The 20,780-nt window shown below is 39.1% G+C and overlaps 1 protein-coding gene across 11 annotated transcripts in view; it reads right to left on the bottom strand.

Annotated features, from left to right (window-relative positions):
• LOC308281460 (uncharacterized protein) overlaps positions 1-20,780 on the bottom strand; it is a 131,498-nt gene that overhangs the window by 26,299 nt on the left and 84,419 nt on the right. For 3 of the 11 annotated variants that reach the window (XM_080721655.1, XM_080721654.1, XM_080721660.1), the window contains exon 1: positions 2,249-2,305. The exons of the other annotated variants lie outside the window; for them this stretch is intronic. The gene's annotated coding sequence lies outside the window, so the exon portion shown is untranslated. Of the gene's footprint in view, positions 1-2,248; positions 2,306-20,780 lie in introns of those variants that run through there. 11 annotated transcript variants of the gene reach the window in all.

The following is a 20,780-nucleotide window of genomic DNA, read 5'->3' on the forward strand; positions in this document are numbered from 1 at the left end:
TATCAGATCTTGATCCAAGGCTAAGCTAGTGATAAAAAAAAAATACTACACATCCGGCCTCTCTCTTACTTTCTATGAACAAATGTGCTCATGTGTCTCTCTCGTTCAGTTCTTCTAGACTGCCAAAGTTAATGTATTAGCACCAGATTAGAGTTATGATTCTCATTCAGCTGGACACTGGACAGTCGGCTGATCAGTGTTGTTGTGACATCAGGCTAAAACCTCGCGTCACCACCAGGCTATTCAGCATGACGGGCGGAAAAACATCAGGCAACAGGGGGTTTCCAAACGTAAAGTATTCATCAAACACGTTTTAATTAAAACTACGTCGCAGCGCACATCTCAACGTAAGTAAAGTGACTAAATATCTTACCGGGTCCTCTTTTAAGCAATACGGTGTCACCAGACAGACAGACGTACAGGCGGAAGGGAGCGCTTCTCTTTCTCTTTCGTTTCTTTACATGTTTACAACTAGCTCTGGTCCATAGCGTTAGTGGAGTTCTCCCTAACGCTATGTTCCTCTACCTCCGTATTCCTTGGCAAAACCGGAAAACCCCGCCGTCTGGTCCGAAAATAACACAAACTGTTTCGCCCCTCACCAAACCAAAGGTATCAGTGGACAGTTGAAAGCTTACTCTACTTAGTGGACGCGGGCTGAGCCCCCCACCACACGATTAAAATACATTTCTAGGGCCAAATGAAAAAATATTCTACCGGATGGAGACTCAATTTCTTCTCGTTTTTCACTATTTGTCGTCGCCATCAAGGTGCCAACTCACTACTGCCGCGCAGGTCAGAGGACCGAATTACAATGAGCATTAGTCTCACTGGGTGTTATTCAACTCTGCGACGTTGGAAGCGCTGTTTCGTAAAAACCTGGAAGAGCGTCTCCATCCGGTGGAATATTTTTCATTTTGCCCTAGAAATGTATTTTAATCGTGTGGTGGGGGGCTCAGACCTCGTCCACTAAGTAGAGTAAGCTTTCAACTGGCCACTGATACCTTTGGTTTGATGAGGGGCGAAACAGTTTTTGTTATTTTTGGACCAGACGGCGGGGTGTTCTGGTTTTGCCAAGGAATACGGAGGTAGAGGAACATAGCGTTAGGGAGAACTCCACTAACGCTATGGACCAGAGCTAGTTTACAACGAGATCTCGTGTGGTCGTACCTAAGACCGGAAATAGCAACCAAGACGAAAATAGCAAGATCAGACACGCCATCTTTGGTTTGCTTCCCTTGTCTGCGTGAAGTAGGTTGACACCTTTTTAGGAGGCAGGAAGCAGGTTGGAGTTAACTTGGGAGAGTGCACATGAACACAGCAATCACAGTGGGTCACTCACTGAACTAAATATTGGACCCAATCGTCACAAGTTCAGGAGGTGTAGCACAATATGTGACAGAAACGAAACCTACAGCAGCCCTGACCATTTCCCAGAAACAGTGAGTGGAAGTTTGCTGCTGCTGCAGCTGCCCCCTCCAGGCCCCTCCAGGCCCCTCCAGGCCCCCCTCCTCCTCTCTCTCTCTCTCTCTCTCTCTCTCTCTCTCTCTCTCTCTAGAGGGGGGGGGGGATAAAAGGGGCAAATAAAAGTCTCTGTCGCTTTTAATCGAATGAGCGTAAAATGACCATTTTATCTACCTAGGCTCCCCTTTTATCTTGCTATTAAGGGATTTTGTTTTGTTGCTGTTTGCCTGTTGACATTTTTTTTCACTTGAAATTACTGACAGAGACATAAGAATAACTGTGTATTTGAATTTGACATCCCTGCTATAAACAAAGCCTCAGCCCCTCCCTGTGATCTTAGATTACAGTGGTTTCGTCTGTCTTTCAATGTTATTCAATGTTACTGATGACAGTATACACCTGATGAAGGCCAGATAGGCCGAAACGTTGTGTTAATTCTTTTGCCCGCTGTGTTAATAAAAATCTTGGGAGCTGAGAGACAGTGTGCGGATTCTTTCTCCTCTTCTCCAGTCTATTTTTTGGATCCAGCACCCGTCGCAGTCACTGGGATGTGCGTGTATCTTCCGACTGCTCCTGTGGAAATAAGCCTCGGCTTTCTAGGATCTCCTTTTAGTTGACCTTGTACCAGTGATTTGTACTGTCATGAAACTGTACTTTTTTCTTTTTTCTAATAAATTCTTCAATCAATCAATCAATAAGTTTATAGAATAATATTACATGTATTTAATGTAATCTACATTAATGTAGCCTATAGAACAGATGGATTAGTATTATTAAACACACTTACCCTCCATTAAACTGTGTGTGTTGGTCCTTCTGCGTTGCTGTTCTTCTCAAAATGGATCCTGGAACAAAGTGTTTAACTGACAAACATGTTGTTTCATAGGAAGGGAGGAACTTTTAATATCTCTTCCTGTTGCTCTAAGGAACAGTCCTGGTCTCATGATACCATCTAGTGGTCACTGTGTGAAACATGTTTAATCACAACAAAATACTTAGATAGATTTATTGTGGATGTGTGTGTGTGTGTGTGTGTGTGTGTGTGTGTGTGTGTGTGTGTGTGTGTGTGTGTGTGTGTGTGTGTGCGTGCGTGTTATATCAGTATGCACATGTCCCACCTCTTGAACATGCTGAATAATGATGATAGGGTTGTGTAGTTGGCTAGATCTTCCCTGTTGCTTGCCATAACTACAGATAGCCACCCATTAGCTAACAGAAACGGCTTATGTAAATGCTGGAATGTTGGAATGTTAAAAAGGTAATCTCTTTCCCTTCAAATTGTATAAATTAACTATTGTTCATAAATACTGTAGTTATAGAACTGACTGCCAACAGATTGAAAAACAATGCTGGTATAACAGCCATTCACACTGAGTGTAATAGTTTGGAAAATTGTTTGAAAATGTGTGTGTGTGTGTGTGTGTGTGTGTGTGTGTGTGTGTGTGTGTGTGTGTGTGTGTGTGTGTGTGTGTGTGTGTGTGTGTGTGTGTGTGTGTGTACACATATATATATTCATATGTTTATATATATACATATGTTTATTTTATATATATATATATATATATATATATATATATATATATATATATATATATATATATATATATATATGCACACTTAATGGCACTTAGCTGGATGTGTGTGCGCGTGAGCTGGCTGCGGCCCAGCTCAAATAACCTTTTGACCAATGTGGCCCTCAACCCAAAATGAGTTTGACACCCCTGGTTTAAAACATCCTGAGTTCATGTATTACACTTTTAAAGCAGCCAGAATAACCTTTCTGATGTTTGGTTGGGGTCACTCCTCACCTGGGACCCCCCAGATGGACCCCTGAGCCTATCTCAGTAATCGCTCTGCTCCTGCTCCAGAACAATGTTAAATTAGATCATAATTGAATCATAAGGTTTTTGTAGCTGGGCTCTGAAAACAAAAAGGATTAGTAGCAAATAACAGGGGTCTTCCACGGGGGGTCCGGGATCCCTGGGGGGTCCAGTTACAACAGGGGGCCTGCCAAATCTTGATGGGATCTTTTTTTTTACATTTGAAACTTTGAATGTTTTTATGTATCCTGGGTTTATGTATTGTACTTTGATGGTTTATTAGTATTCTCAGTATTATTTATAACATTTTTGTGTTGTGACAGTTATGGTTGACAGATGTTACTGCAGGGATTGCAACTAGAAAAATATTGTTCCTTCGAAACAATTGTGGGCTCGCTTCAAGCCAGAAAACAATGGCTATAAAAGTACAAAATGTCAAGATCGCAGGCAGTGCTCTCTTTGACGTTACTGACGTCAAAGATTGGTCCATTTTGTTCCAAAAATGTGTTGAGCAAAAGTTGACCCGCTGGTGGCGCTATAACAGGCCAATGTAAGAAGGGTGGTATCTGTTCCTTGACCTATTGGGAATGTGCTTGCAAGATTTCACGCACATTGCAGGCTGTGTTCATGATTTGAGGTGTTTTTGGCTTTGGCCACTTTATCGCCGCTTGCAGCTATATTCATTATTATTTTATATTTTTTGTGTGTGTGCACTTCATAGGCATATTAGATAAAGGTCCTTAGATTGTGTGTAGAATGTTTCATGCAAATTGCAAAAAAAAATCCTAACGGGTTTAAGCGTTTCACAAACTGCTCAAAATGATATAGCGCCCCCCTTTGGCCAATTGGGGTAAGATTGGTTTTAGTGATATTTGGACTAACACTCTACATCTTTGCCAAATGCCATGAACATGTTACTTTGCATGTATGATTTAGAGGCAGAAGAATAATTTGCATAAAACTGCAATATTCATTGAATTTATTTAAAAAAGCATGTTTCAATTTTAAAGAAATCCGATCTGACAGATCTTTAGATATCGGTCCAAAGTTAACGTAAAAAAGAGTTATGTGCACGTGGAGCAAAAATTCCAGAATAAAAGCGGGTTTACGCGTTTTACAAACTGCTCAAAATGGCGGAAAATTGAAGGGCGGAGCTTACTTAACAACGACACAGATGTCTTCCGCTCGAGTCAAAGCACGCGTGTAACAAGTTGCATGTCTTCAAACGAAACGAGTCATGACTTATGCCCGTTTGAAGTTTGAATTTTCAAACGCTTCGTATAGCGCCCCCCTTTGGCCGATTGGAATAAAATTGGTTTCAGTGATACTTTGACTAACCCTCCACATCTTTGCCAAATGCCATGAACGTGTAACTTTGCATGTATGATTTAGAGGCCGAAGAATAATTTGCATAAAACCGCAATATTGATTGAATTATTAAAAAATTATATTTCACTTTAAAAGAAATCCGCCGAGACTAGTCTGACCGTATTGGTCCAAAGTTCATGTGAAAAAAGTTTTGTGCGCGTAACGCAAAAATCCCAGGAGGAGATAGATTTTTACTGTTTTTTATATAATTCAAAATTCTGGGGGATCTAAAGGTCAGAGGTCAAAAGTCAGAGCGTAAAAGTTGTTCGGCATGAGGAGACGCATACGTGTATACAGGTTTCATGACTGTAAGTATAACAGAGCATGAGCTCTATCTGTTCAAAGTTCGCACTTTCGAAGGCTTCCTACAGCGCCACCATTTGGCCGATTGCTGTAAAAAATAATAGCACACTTCGCCACTGTAAGCTAAACACATTGATGTTTTTATTTTCATTTTCTGTCTAAGTATATAGGAGTAGAAAGGAACCGAAGTTTTGAGGAGAACTTGATATGACGGTTAGATATTGTCACTAGAAAAATATTGTTCCTTCGAAACAATTGTGGGCTCGCTTCAAGCCAGAAAACAATGGCTATAAAAGTACAAAATGTCAAGATCGCAGGCAGTGCTCTCTTTGACGTTACTGACGTCAAAGATCGGTCCATTTTGTTCCAAAAATGTGTTGTGCAAAAGTTGACCCGCTGGTGGCGCTATAACAGGCCAATGTAAGAAGGGTGGTATCTGCTCCTTGACCTATTGGGAATGTGCTTGCAAGATTTCACGCACATTGCAGGCTGTGTTCATGATTTGAGGTGTTTTTGGAGCTATATTATTTATTATTATTTTTTTTGTGTGTGTGCACTTCATAGGCATATTAGATAAAGGTCCTTAGATTGTGTGTAGAATGTTTCATGGAAATTGCAAAAATAAATCCTAACGGGTTTAAGCGTTTCACAAACTGCTCAAAATGATATAGCGCCCCCCTTTGGCCAATTGGGGTAAGATTGGTTTTAGTGATATTTGGACTAACACTCTACATCTTTGCCAAATGCCATGAACATGTTACTTTGCATGTATGATTTAGAGGCAGAAGAATAATTTGCATAAAACTGCAATATTCATTGAATTTATTTTAAAAAGCATGTTTCAATTTTAAAGAAATCCGATCTGACAGATCTTTAGATATCGGTCCAAAGTTCACGTAAAAAAAGTTTTGTGCACGTGGAGTGAAAATTCCAGAATAAAAGCGGGTTTACGCGTTTTACAAACTGCTCAATATGGCGGAAAATCGGGGGGCGGAGCTTACTTAACAACGACACAGATGTCTTCCGCTCGAGTCAAAGCACGCGTGTAACAAGTTGCATGTCTTCAAACGAAACGAGTCATGACTTATGCCCGTTTGAAGTTTGAATTTTCAAACGCTTCGTATAGCGCCCCCCTTTGGCCGATTGGAATAAAATTGGTTTCAGTGATACTTTGACTAACCCTCCACATCTTTGCCAAATGCCATGAACGTGTAACTTTGCATGTATGATTTAGAGGCCGAAGAATAATTTGCATAAAACCGCAACATTGATTGAATTATTAATAAAATATATTTCACTTTAAAAGAAATCCGCCGAGACTAGTTTGACCGTATTGGTCCAAAGTTCATGTGAAAAAAGTTTCATGCGCGTATCGCAAAGATCCCAGGAGGAGATAGATTTTTACTGTTTTTCATATAATTCCAAATTCTGAGGGATCTAAAGATCAGAGGTCAAAAGTCAGAGCGTAAAAATTGTTCGGCATGAGGAGACGCATACGTGTATACAGGTTTCATGGCTGTACGTATAACAGAGCATGAGCTATACCTGTTCAAAGTTCGCACTTTCGAAGGCTTCCTACAGCGCCACCATTTGGCCGATTGCTGTAAAAAGTAATAGCACACGTCGCCACAGTAAGCTGAACACATTGATGTTTTTATTTTCATTTTCTCACTAAGTATGTAGGAGTAGAAAGGAACCGAAGTTTTGAGGAGAACTTGATATGACGGTTAGATATTGTCACTAGAAAAATATTGTTCCTTCGAAACAATTGTGGGCTCGCTTCAAGCCGGAAAACAATGGCTATAAAAGTACAAAATGTCAAGATCGCAGGCAGTGCTCTCTTTGACGTTACTGACGTCAAAGATTGGTCCATTTTGTTCCAAAAATGTGTTGTGCAAAAGTTGACCCGCTGGTGGCGCTATAACAGGCCAATGTAAGAAGGGTGGTATCTGTTCCTTGACCTATTGGGAATGTGCTTGCAAGATTTCACGCACATTGCAGGCTGTGTTCATGATTTGAGGTGTTTTTGGCTTAGGCCACTTTATCGCTGCTTGCAGCTATATTTATTATTATTATTTTATAATTTTTTTGTGTGCACTTCATAGGCATGTTAGATAAAGGTCCTTAGATTGCGTGTAGAATGTTTCATGCAAATTGCAAAAAAAATCCTAGAATAAAAACGGGTTTAAGCGTTTTACAAACTGCTCAAAATTATATAGCGCCCCCCTTTGGCCATTTGGGGTAAGATTGGTTTCAGTGATATTTGAACTAACCCTCTACACTATTTTGTCATGAAAATCTGACTTTGCATGTATGTTTTAGAGGCAGAAGAATAATTTGCATAAAAATGCAATATCGTTTGAATTATTTAAAAAAGCATGTTTCAATGTTAAAGAAATCCGATCTGACAGATCTTTAGATATCGGTCCAAAGTTCACGTAAAAAAAGTTTTGTGCACGTGACGCGAAAATTCCAGAATAAAAGCGGGTTTACGCGTTTTACAAACTGCTCAAAAAGGCGGAAAATCGAAGGGCGGAGCTTACTTAACAACGACACAGATGTCTTCCGCTTGAGTCAAAGCACGCGTGTAACAAGTTGCATGTCTTCAAACGAAACGAGTCATGACTTATGCCCGTTTGAAGTTTGAATTTTCAAACGCTTCGTATAGCGCCCCCCTTTGGCCGATTGGAATAAAATTGGTTTCAGTGATACTTTGACTAACCCTCCACATCTTTGCCAAATGCCATGAACGTGTAACTTTGCATGTATGATTTAGAGGCCGAAGAATAATTTGCATAAAACCGCAATATTGATTGAATTATTAAAAAATTATATTTCACTTTAAAAGAAATCCGCCGAGACTAGTTTGACCGTATTGGTCCAAAGTTCATGTGAAAAAAGTGTTGTGCGCGTAACGCAAAAATCCCAGGAGGAGATAGATTTTTACTGTTTTTTATATAATTCAAAATTCTGGGGGATCTAAAGGTCAGAGGTCAAAAGTCAGAGCGTAAAAGTTGTTCGGCATGAGGAGACGCATACGTGTATACAGGTTTCATGACTGTACGTATAACAGAGCATGAGCTCTATCTGTTCAAAGTTCGCACTTTCGAAGGCTTCCTACAGCGCCACCATTTGGCCGATTGCTGTAAAAAATAATAGCACACTTCGCCACTGTAAGCTGAACACATTGATGTTTTTATTTTCATTTTCTGTCTAAGTATGTAGGAGTAGAAAGGAACCGAAGGTTTGAGGAGAACTTGATATGACGGTTAGATATTGTCACTAGAAAAATATTGTTCCTTCGAAACAATTGTGGGCTCGCTTCTAGCCAGAAAACAATGGCTATAAAAGCACAAAACGTCAAGATCGCAGGCAGTGCTCTCTTTGACGTTACTGACGTCAAAGATTGGTCCATTTTGTTCCAAAAATGTGTTAGGCAAAAGTTTACCTGCTGGTGGCGCTATAACAGGCCAATGTGAGAAGGTTGGTATCTGTTCCTTGACCTATTGGGAATGTGCTTGCAAGATTTCACGCACATCCCAGGCTGTGTTCATGATTTGAGGTGTTTTTGGCTTTGGACACTTTATCGCTGCTTGCAGCTATATTTATTATTATTATTTTATAATTTTTTTGTGTGCACTTCCTAGGCATGTTAGATAAAGCTCCTTAGATTGCGTGTAGAATGTTTCATGCAAATTGCAAAAAAAAAATCCTAACGGGTTTAAGCGTTTCACAAACTGCTCAAAATGATATAGCGCCCCCCTTTGGCCAATTGGGGTAAGATTGGTTTTAGTGATATTTGGACTAACACTCTACATCTTTGCCAAATGCCATGAACATGTTACTTTGCATGTATGATTTAGAGGCAGAAGAATAATTTGCATAAAACTGCAATATTCATTGAATTTATTTTAAAAAGCATGTTTCAATTTTAAAGAAATCCGATCTGACAGATCTTTAGATATCGGTCCAAAGTTCACGTAAAAAAAGTTTTGTGCACGTGGAGCGAAAATTCCAGAATAAAAGCGGGTTTACGCGTTTTACAAACTGCTCAATATGGCGGAAAATCGAAGGGCGGAGCCTACTTAACAACGACACAGATGTCTTCCGCTCGAGTCAAAGCACGCGTGTAACAAGTTGCATGTCTTCAAACAAAACGAGTCATGACTTATGCCCGTTTGAAGTTTGAATTTTCAAACGCTTCGTATAGCGCCCCCCTTTGGCCGATTGGAATAAAATTGGTTTCAGTGATACTTTGACTAACCCTCCACATCTTTGCCAAATGCCATGAACGTGTAACTTTGCATGTATGATTTAGAGGCCGAAGAATAATTTGCATAAAACCGCAATATTGATTGAAGTATTAAAAAATTATATTTCACTTTAAAAGAAATCCGGCGAGACTAGTTTGACCGTATTGGTCCAAAGTTCATGTGAAAAAAGTTTTGTGAGCATAACGCGAAAATCCCAGGAGGAGATAGATTTTTACTGTTTTTCATATAATTCCAAATTTTGGGGGATCTAAAGGTCAGAGGTGAAAAGTCAGAGCGTAAAGGTTGTTCGGCATGAGGAGACGCATACGTGTATACAGGTTTCATGGCTGTACGTATAACAGAGCATGAGCTCTACCTGTTCAAAGTTCGCACTTTCGAAGGCTTCCTACAGCGCCACCATTTGGCCGATTGCTGTATAAAATAATAGCACACTTCGCCACTGTAAGCTGAACACATTGATGTTTTTATTTGCATTTTCTCACTAAGTATGTAGGAGTAGAAAGGAACCGAAGTTTTGAGGAGAACTTGATATGACAATATCAAGTTCTCACTAGAAAAATATTGTTCCTTCGAAACAATTGTGGGCTCGCTTCAAGCCAGAAAACAATGGCTATAAAAGTACAAAATGTCAAGATCGCAGGCAGTGCTCTCTTTGACGTTACCGACGTCAAAGATTGGTCCATTTTGTTCCAAAAATGTGTTGTGCAAAAGTTGACCCGCTGGTGGCGCTATAACAGGCCAATGTAAGAAGGGTGGTATCTGCTCCTTGACCTATTGGGAATGTGCTTGCAAGATTTCACGCACATTGCAGGCTGTGTTCATGATTTGAGGTGTTTTTGGCTTTGGCCACTTTATCGCTGCTTGCAGCTATATTCATTATTATTATTTTTTTTGTGTGTGTGCACTTCATAGGCATATTAGATAAAGGTCCTTAGATTGTGTGTAGAATGTTTCATGCAAATTGCAAAAATAAATCCTAACGGGTTTAAGCGTTTCACAAACTGCTCAAAATGATATAGCGCCCCCCTTTGGCCAATTGGGGTAAGATTGGTTTTAGTGATATTTGGACTAACACTCTACATCTTTGCCAAATGCCATGAACATGTTACTTTGCATGTATGATTTAGAGGCAGAAGAATAATTTGCATAAAACTGCAATATTCATTGAATTTATTTTAAAAAGCATGTTTCAATTTTAAAGAAATCCGATCTGACAGATCTTTAGATATCGGTCCAAAGTTCACGTAAAAAAAGTTTTGTGCACGTGGAGTGAAAATTCCAGAATAAAAGCGGGTTTACGCGTTTTACAAACTGCTCAATATGGCGGAAAATCGGGGGGCGGAGCTTACTTAACAACGACACAGATGTCTTCCGCTCGAGTCAAAGCACGCGTGTAACAAGTTGCATGTCTTCAAACGAAACGATTCATGACTTATGCCCGTTTGAAGTTTGAATTTTCAAACGCTTCGTATAGCGCCCCCCTTTGGCCGATTGGAATAAAATTGGTTTCAGTGATACTTTGACTAACCCTCCACATCTTTGCCAAATGCCATGAACGTGTAACTTTGCATGTATGATTTAGAGGCAGAAGAATAATTTGCATAAAACCGCAACATTGATTGAATTATTAATAAAATATATTTCACTTTAAAAGAAATCCGCCGAGACTAGTTTGACCGTATTGGTCCAAAGTTCATGTGAAAAAAGTTTCATGCGCGTATCGCAAAGATCCCAGGAGGAGATAGATTTTTACTGTTTTTCATATAATTCCAAATTCTGAGGGATCTAAAGATCAGAGGTCAAAAGTCAGAGCGTAAAAATTGTTCGGCATGAGGAGACGCATACGTGTATACAGGTTTCATGGCTGTACGTATAACAGAGCATGAGCTATACCTGTTCAAAGTTCGCACTTTCGAAGGCTTCCTACAGCGCCACCATTTGGCCGATTGCTGTAAAAGGTAATAGCACACGTCGCCACAGTAAGCTGAACACATTGATGTTTTTATTTTCATTTTCTCACTAAGTATGTAGGAGTAGAAAGGAACCGAAGTTTTGAGGAGAACTTGATATGACGGTTAGATATTGTCACTAGAAAAATATTGTTCCTTCGAAACAATAGTGGGCTCGCTTCAAGCCAGAAAACAATGGCTATAAAAGTACAAAATGTCAAGATCGCAGGCAGTGCTCTCTTTGACGTTACTGACGTCAAAGATTGGTCCATTTTGTTCCAAAAATGTGTTGTGCAAAAGTTGACGCTATAACAGGCCAATGTAAGAAGGGTGGTATCTGTTCCTTGACCTATTGGGAATGTGCTTGCAAGATTTCAAGCACATTGCAGGCTGTGTTCATGATTTGAGGTGTTTTTGGCTTTGGCCACTTTATCGCTGCTTGCAGCTATATTCATTATTATTATTATTTTTGTGTGTGTGCACTTCATAGGCATATTAGATAAAGGTCCTTAGATTGTGTGTAGAATGTTTCATGCAAATTGCAAAAAAAAATCCTAACGGGTTTAAGCGTTTCACAAACTGTTCAAAATGATATAGCGCCCCCCTTTGGCCAATTGGGGTAAGATTGGTTTTAGTGATATTTGGACTAACACTCTACATCTTTGCCAAATGCCATGAACATGTTACTTTGCATGTATGATTTAGAGGCAGAAGAATAATTTGCATAAAACTGCAATATTCATTGAATTTATTTAAAAAAGCATGTTTCAATTTTAAAGAAATCCGATCTGACAGATCTTTAGATATCGGTCCAAAGTTCACGTAAAAAATGTTTTGTGCACGTGGAGCGAAAATTCCAGAATAAAAGCGGGTTTACGTGTTTTACAAACTGCTCAAAATGGCGGAAAATCGAAGGGCGGAGCTTACTTAACAACGACACAGATGTCTTCCGCTTGAGTCAAAGCACGCGTGTAACAAGTTGCATGTCTTCAAATGAAACGAGTCATGACTTATGCCCGTTTGAAGTTTGAATTTTCAAACGCTTCGTATAGCGCCCCCCTTTGGCCGATTGGAATAAAATTGGTTTCAGTGATACTTTGACTAACCCTCCACATCTTTGCCAAATGCCATGAACGTGTAACTTTGCATGTATGATTTAGAGGCCGAAGAATAATTTGCATAAAACCGCAATATTGATTGAATTATTAAAAAATGATATTTCACTTTAAAAGAAATCCACCGAGATAAATCTGACCGTATTGGTCCAAAGTTCATGTGAAAAAAGTTTTGTGCGCGTAACAAAAAAAACCCAGGAGGAGATAGATTTTTACTGTTTTTCATATAATTCCGAATTGTGGGAGACCTAAAGGTCAGAGGTCAAAAGTTAGAGGGTAAAAGTTGTTCGGCATGAGGAGACGCATACGTGTATACAGGTTTCATGGCTTTACCTCAAACACAGCATGAGCTATACCTGTTCAAAGTTCGCACTTTCGAAGGCTTCCTACAGCGCCACCATTTGGCCGATTGCTGTAAAAAGTAATAGCACACGTCGCCACAGTAAGCTGAACACATTGATGTTTTTATTTTCATTTTCTCACTAAGTATGTAGGAGTAGAAAGGAACCGAAGTTTTTTGATACTTGCACTGACTGCCTGCCTAGTATAGAAATAATGACAATATCTAAAGTGTGCTCGCCTTATAGGCGAGCCCACAACTAGAAAAATATTGTTCCTTCGAAACAATTGTGGGCTCGCTTCAAGCCAGAAAACAATGGCTATAAAAGTACAAAATGTCAAGATCGCAGGCAGTGCTCTCTTTGACGTTACTGACGTCAAAGATTGGTCCATTTTGTTCCAAAAATGTGTTGTGCAAAAGTTGACCCACTGGTGGCGCTATAACAGGCAAATGTAAGAAGGGTGGTATCTGTTCCTTGACCTATTGGGAATGTGCTTGTAAGATTTCACGCACATTGCAGGCTGTGTTCATGATTTGAGGTGTTTTTGGCTTTGGCCACTTTATCGCTGCTTGCAGCTATATTCATTATTATTATTTTTTTTTGTGTGTGTGCACTTCATAGGCATATTATATAAAGGTCCTTAGATTGTGTGTAGAACGTTTCATGCAAATTGCAAAAAAAAATCCTAACGGGTTTAAGCGTTTCACAAACTGCTCAAAATGATATAGCGCCCCCCTTTGGCCAATTGGGGTAAGATTGGTTTTAGTGATATTTGGACTAACACTCTACATCTTTGCCAAATGCCATGAACATGTTACTTTGCATGTATGATTTAGAGGCAGAAGAATAATTTGCATAAAACTGCAATATTCATTGAATTTATTTAAAAAAGCATGTTTCAATTTTAAAGAAATCCGATCTGACAGATCTTTAGATATCGGTCCAAAGTTCACGTAAAAAAAGTTTTGTGCACGTGGAGCAAAAATTCCAGAATAAAAGCGGGTTTACGCGTTTTACAAACTGCTCAAAATGGCGGAAAATCAAAGGGCGGAGCTTACTTAACAACAACACAGATGTCTTCCGCTTGAGTCAAAGCACGCGTGTAACAAGTTGCATGTCTTCAAACGAAACGAGTCATGACTTATGCCCGTTTGAAGTTTGAATTTTCAAACGCTTCGTATAGCGCCCCCCTTTGGCCGATTGGAATAAAATTGGTTTCAGTGATACTTTGACTAACCCTCCACATCTTTGCCAAATGCCATGAACGTGTAACTTTGCATGTATGATTTAGAGGCTGAAGAATAATTTGCATAAAACCGCAATATTGATTGAAGTATTAAAAAATTATATTTCACTTTAAAAGAAATCCGCCGAGACTAGTTTGACCGTATTGGTCCAAAGTTCATGTGAAAAAAGTTTTGTGCGCGTAACGCAAAAATCCCAGGAGGAGATAGATTTTTACTGTTTTTTATATAATTCAAAATTCTGGGGGATCTAAAGGTCAGAGGTCAAAAGTTAGAGGGTAAAAGTTGTTCGGCATGAGGAGACGCATATGTGTATACAGGTTTCATGACTGTACGTATAACAGAGCATGAGCTCTATCTGTTCAAAGTTCGCACTTTCGAAGGCTTCCTACAGCGCCACCATTTGGCCGATTGCTGTAAAAAATAATAGCACACTTCGCCACTGTAAGCTGAACACATTGATGTTTTTATTTTCATTTTCTGTCTAAGTATGTAGGAGTAGAAAGGAACCGAAGTTTTGAGGAGAACTTGATATGACGGTTAGATATTGTCACTAGAAAAATATTGTTCCTTCGAAACAATAGTGGGCTCGCTTCAAGCCGGAAAACAATGGCTATAAAAGCACAAAATGTCAAGATCGCAGGCAGTGCTCTCTTTGACGTTACTGACGTCAAAGATTGGTCCATTTTGTTCCAAAAATGTGTTATCTGTTCCTTGACCTATTGGGAATGTGCTTGCAAGATTTCACGCACATCCCAGGCTGTGTTCATGATTTGAGGTGTTTTTGGCTTTGACCACTTTATCGCTGCTTGCAACTATATTTATTATTATTATTTTATAATTTTTTTGTGTGCACTTCATAGGCATGTTAGATAAAGGTCCTTAGATTGCGTGTAGAATGTTTCATGCAAATTGCAAAAAAGAATCCTAGAATAAAAACGGGTTTAAGCGTTTTACAAACTGCTCAAAATTATATAGCGCCCCCCTTTGGCCATTTGGGGTAAGATTGGTTTCAGTGATATTTGAACTAACCCTCTACACTATTTTGTCATGAAAATGTGACTTTGCATGTATGTTTTAGAGGCAGAAGAATAATTTGCATAAAAATGCAATATTGTTTGAATTATTTAAAAAAGCATGTTTCAATGTTAAAGAAATCCGATCTGACAGATCTTTAGATATCGGTCCAAAGTTCACGTAAAAAAAGTTTTGTGCACGTGACGCGAAAATTCCAGAATAAAAGCGGGTTTACGCGTTTTACAAACTTCTCAAAATTGCGGAAAATTGAAGGGCGGAGCTTACTTAACAACAACACAGATGTCTTCCGCTTGAGTCAAAGCACGCGTGTAACAAGTTGCATGTCTTCAAACGAAACGAGTCATGACTTATGCCCGTTTGAAGTTTGAATTTTCAGACGCTTCGTATAGCGCCCCCCTTTGGCCGATTGGAATAAAATTGGTTTCAGTGATACTTTGACTAACCCTCCACATCTTTGCCAAATGCCATGAACGTGTAACTTTGCATGTATGATTTAGAGGCCGAAGAATAATTTGCATAAAACCGCAATATTGATTGAACTATTAAAAAATTATATTTCACTTTAAAAGAAATCCACCGAGATAAATCTGACCGTATTGGTCCAAAGTTCATGTGAAAAAAGTTTTGTGCGCGTAACAAAAAAAACCCAGGAGGAGATAGATTTTTACTGTTTTTCATATAATTCCGAATTGTGGGAGACCTAAAGGTCAGAGGTCAAAAGTTAGAGGGTAAAAGTTGTTCGGCATGAGGAGACGCATAAGTGTATACAGGTTTCATGGCTGTATGTATAACACAGCATGAGCTATACCTGTTCAAAGTTCGCACTTTCGAAGGCTTCCTACAGCGCCACCATTTGGCCGATTGCTATAGAAAATAATAGCACACTTCGCCACTGTAAACTGAACACATTGATGTTTTTATTTTCATTTTCTCACTAAGTATGTAGGAGTAGAAAGGAACCGAAATCCCGTCTACTGTTGATTGCCTGCCTGATAGATAAATAATGACAATATCTAAAGTGTGCTCGCCTTATAGGCGAGCCCACAACTAGAAAAATATTGTTCCTTCGAAACAATTGTGGGCTCGCTTCAAGCCAGAAAACAATGGCTATAAAAGTACAAAATGTCAAGATCGCAGGCAGTGCTCTCTTTGACGTTACTGACGTCAAAGATTGGTCCATTTTGTTCCAAAAATGTGTTGTGCAAAAGTTGACCCGCTGGTGGCGCTATAACAGGCCAATGTAAGAAGGGTGGTATCTGTTCCTTGACCTATTGGGAATGTGCTTGTAAGATTTCACGCACATTGCAGGCTGTGTTCATGATTTGAGGTGTTTTTGGCTTTGGCCACTTCATCGCTGCTTGCAGCTATATTCATTATTATAATTTTTTTGTGTGTGTGTGCACTTCATAGGCATATTATATAAAGGTCCTTAGATTGTGTGTAGAATGTTTCATGCAAATTGCAAAAAGAAATCCTAACAGGTTTAAGCGTTTCACAAACTGCTCAAAATGATATAGCGCCCCCCTTTGGCCAATTGGGGTAAGATTGGTTTTAGTGATATTTGGACTAACACTCTACATCTTTGCCAAATACCATGAACATGTTACTTTGCATGTATGATTTAGAGGCAGAAGAATAATTTGCATAAAACTGCAATATTCATTGAATTTATTTAAAAAAAGCATGTTTCAATTTTAAAGAAATCCGATCTGACAGATCTTTAGATATCGGTCCAAAGTTCACGTAAAAAAAGTTTTGTGCACGTGGAGCGAAAATTCCAGAATAAAAGCGGGTTTACGCGTTTTACAAACTGCTCAAAAAGGCGGAAAATCGAAGGGCGGAGCTTACTTAACAACGACACAGATGTCTTCCGCTTGAGTCAAAGCACGCGTGTAACAAGTTGCATGTCTTCAAACGAAACGAGTCATGACTTATGCCCGTTTGAAGTTTGAATTTTCAAACGCTTCGTATAGCGCCCCCCTTTGGCCGATTGGAATAAAATTGGTTTCAGTGATACTTTGACTAACCCTCCACATCTTTGCCAAATGCCATGAACGTGTAACTTTGCATGTATGATTTAGAGGCTGAAGAATAATTTGCATAAAACCGCAATATTGATTGAAGTATTAAAAAATTATATTTCACTTTAAAAGAAATCCGCCGAGACTAGTTTGACCGTATTGGTCCAAAGTTCATGTGAAAAAAGTTTTGTGCGCGTAACGCAAAAATCCCAGGAGGAGATAGATTTTTACTGTTTTTTATATAATTCAAAATTCTGGGGGATCTAAAGGTCAGAGGTCAAAAGTCAGAGTGCAAAAGTTGTTCGGCATGAGGAGACGCATACGTGTATACAAGTTTCATGACTGTACGTATAACAGAACATGAGCTCTATCTGTTCAAAGTTCGCACTTTCGAAGGCTTCCTACAGCGCCACCATTTGGCCGATTGCTGTAAAAAATAATAGCACACTTCGCCACTGTAAGCTGAACACATTGATGTTTTTATTTTCATTTTCTGTCTAAGTATGTAGGAGTAGAAAGGAACCGAAGTTTTGAGGAGAACTTGATATGACGGTTAGATATTGTCACTAGAAAAATATTGTTCCTTCGAAACAATTGTGGGCTCGCTTCAAGCCAGAAAACAATGGCTATAAAAGCACAAAATGTCAAGATCGCAGGCAGTGCTCTCTTTGACGTTACTGACGTCAAAGATTGGTCCATTTTGTTCCAAAAATGTGTTGTGCAAAAGTTGACCCGCTGGTGGCGCTATAACAGGCCATTGTGAGAAGGTTGGTATCTGTTCCTTGACCTATTGGGAATGTGCTTGCAAGATTTCACGCACATCCCAGGCTGTGTTCATGATTTGAGGTGTTTTTGGCTTTGGACACTTTATCGCTGCTTGCAGCTATATTTATTATTATTATTTTATAATTTTTTTGTGTGCACTTCATAGGCATGTTAGATAAAGGTCCTTAGATTGCGTGTAGAATGTTTCATGCAAATTGCAAAAAAAATCCTAGAATAAAAACGGGTTTAAGCGTTTTACAAACTGCTCAAAATTATATAGCGCCCCCCTTTGGCCATTTGGGGTAAGATTGGTTTCAGTGATATTTGAACTAACCCTCTACACTATTTTGTCTTGAAAATGTGACTTTGCTTGTATGTTTTAGAGGCAGAAGAATAATTTGCATAAAACTGCAATATTGTTTGAATTATTTAAAAAAGCATGTTTCAATGTTAAAGAAATCCGATCTGACAGATCTTTAGATATCGGTCCAAAGTTCACGTAAAAAAAGTTTTGTGCACGTGACGCGAAAATTCCAGAATAAAAGCGGGTTTACGCGTTTTACAAACTGCTCAAAGTGGCGGAAAATCGAAGGGCGGAGCTTACTTAACAACGACACAGATGTCTTCCGCTCGAGTCAAAGCACGCGTGTAACAAGTTGCGTGTCTTCAAACGAAACGAGTCATGACTTATGCCCGTTTGAAGTTTGAATTTTCAAACGCTTCGTATAGCGCCCCCCTTTGGCCGATTGGAATAAAATCGGTTTCAGTGATACTTTGACTAACCCTCCACATCTTTGCCAAATGCCATGAACGTGTAACTTTGCATGTATGATTTAGAGGGCGAAGAATAATTTGCATAAAACCGCAATATTGATTGAATTATTAAAAAATGATATTTCACTTTAAAAGAAATCCACCGAGATAAATCTGACCGTATTGGTCCAAAGTTCATGTGAAAAAAGTTTTGTGCGCGTAACAAAAAAAACCCAGGAGGAGATAGATTTTTACTGTTTTTCATATAATTCCGAATTGTGGGAGACCTAAAGGTCAGAGGTCAAAAGTTAGAGGGTAAAAGTTGTTCGGCATGAGGAGACGCATAAGTGTATACAGGTTTCATGGCTGTATGTATAACACAGCATGAGCTATACCTGTTCAAAGTTCGCACTTTCGAAGGCTTCCTACAGCGCCACCATTTGGCCGATTGCTGTAAAAAGTAATAGCACACTTCGCCACTGTAAACTGAACACATTGATGTTTTTATTTTCATTTTCTCACTAAGTATGTAGGAGTAGAAAGGAACCGAAGTTTTTTGATACTTGATATGCCTGCCTGATAGATAAATAAATAAATAAATAATGACAATATCTAAAGTGTGCTCGCCTTATAGGCGAGCCCACAACTAGAAAAATATTGTTCCTTCGAAACAATTGTGGGCTCGCTTCAAGCCAGAAAACAATGGCTATAAAAGCACAAAATGTCAAGATCGCAGGCAGTGCTCTCTTTGACGTTACTGACGTCAAAGATTGGTCCATTTTGTTCCAAAAATGTGTTATGCAAAAGTTGACCCACTGGTGGCGCTATAACAGGCCAATGTGAGAAGGTTGGTATCTGTTCCTTGACCTATTGGGAATGTGCTTGCAAGATTTCACGCACATCCCAGGCTGTGTTCATGATTTGAGGTGTTTTTGGCTTTGGACACTTTATCGCTGCTTGCAGCTATATTTATTATTATTATTTTATAATTTTTTTGTGTGCACTTCATAGGCATGTTAGATAAAGGTCCTTAGATTGCGTGTAGAATGTTTCATGCAAATTGCAAAAAGAATCCTAGAATAAAAACGGGTTTAAGCGTTTTACAAACTGCTCAAAATTATATAGCGCACCCCTTTGGCCATTTGGGGTAAGATTGGTTTCAGTGATATTTGAACTAACCCTCTACACTATTTTGTCATGAAAATGTGACTTTGCATGTATGTTTTAGAGGCAAAAGAATAATTTGCATAAAAATGCAATATTGTTTGAATTATTTAAAAAAGCATGTTTCAATGTTAAAGAAATCCGATCTGACAGATCTTTAGATATTGGTCCAAAGTTCACGTAAAAAAAGTTTTGTGCACGTGACGCGAAAATTCCAGAATAAAAGCGGGTTTACGCGTTTTACAAACTGCTCAAAATGGCGGAAAATCAAAGGGCGGAGCTTACTTAACAACGACACAGATGTCTTCCGCTTGAGTCAAAGCACGCGTGTAACAAGTTGCATGTCTTCAAACGAAACGAGTCATGACTTATGCCCGTTTGAAGTTTGAATTTTCAGACGCTTCGCATAGCGCCCCCCTTTGGCCGATTGGAATAAAATTGGTTTCAGTGATACTTTGACTAACCCTCCACATCTTTGCCAAATGCCATGAACGTGTAACTTTGCATGTATGATTTAGAGGCCGAAGAATAATTTGCATAAAACCGCAATATTGATTGAATTATTAAAAAATTATATTTCACTTTAAAAGAAATCCGACCAGACTAGTTTGACCGTATTGGTCCAAAGTTCATGTGAAAAAAGTTTTGTGCGCGTAACGCAAAAATCCCAGGAGGAGATAGATTTTTACTGTTTTTTATATAATTCAAAATGCTGGGGGATCTAAAGGTCAGAGGTCAAAAGTCAGAGCGTAAAAGTTGTTCGGCATGAGGAGACGCATAAGTGTATACAGGTTTCATGACTGTACGTATAACAGAGCATGAGCTCTATCTTTTCAAAGTTCGCACTTTCGAAGGCTTCCTACAGCGCCACCATTTGGCCGATTGCTGTAAAAAATAATAGCACACTTCGCCACTGTAAGCTGAACACATTGATGTTTTTATTTTCATTTTCTGTCTAAGTATGTAGGAGTAGAAAGGAACCGAAGTTTTGAGGAGAACTTGATATGACGGTTAGATATTGTCACTAGAAAAATATTGTTCCTTCGAAACAATTGTGGGCTCGCTTCAAGCCAGAAAACAATGGCTATAAAAGTACAAAATGTCAAGATCGCAGGCAGTGCTCTCTTTGACGTTACTGACGTCAAAGATTGGTCCATTTTGTTC

The sequence above is a fragment of the Nannobrachium achirus genome, assembly GCF_963921795.1.
Source record: "Nannobrachium achirus genome assembly, chromosome: 1".
Lineage (NCBI taxonomy): Eukaryota > Metazoa > Chordata > Actinopteri > Myctophiformes > Myctophidae > Nannobrachium > Nannobrachium achirus.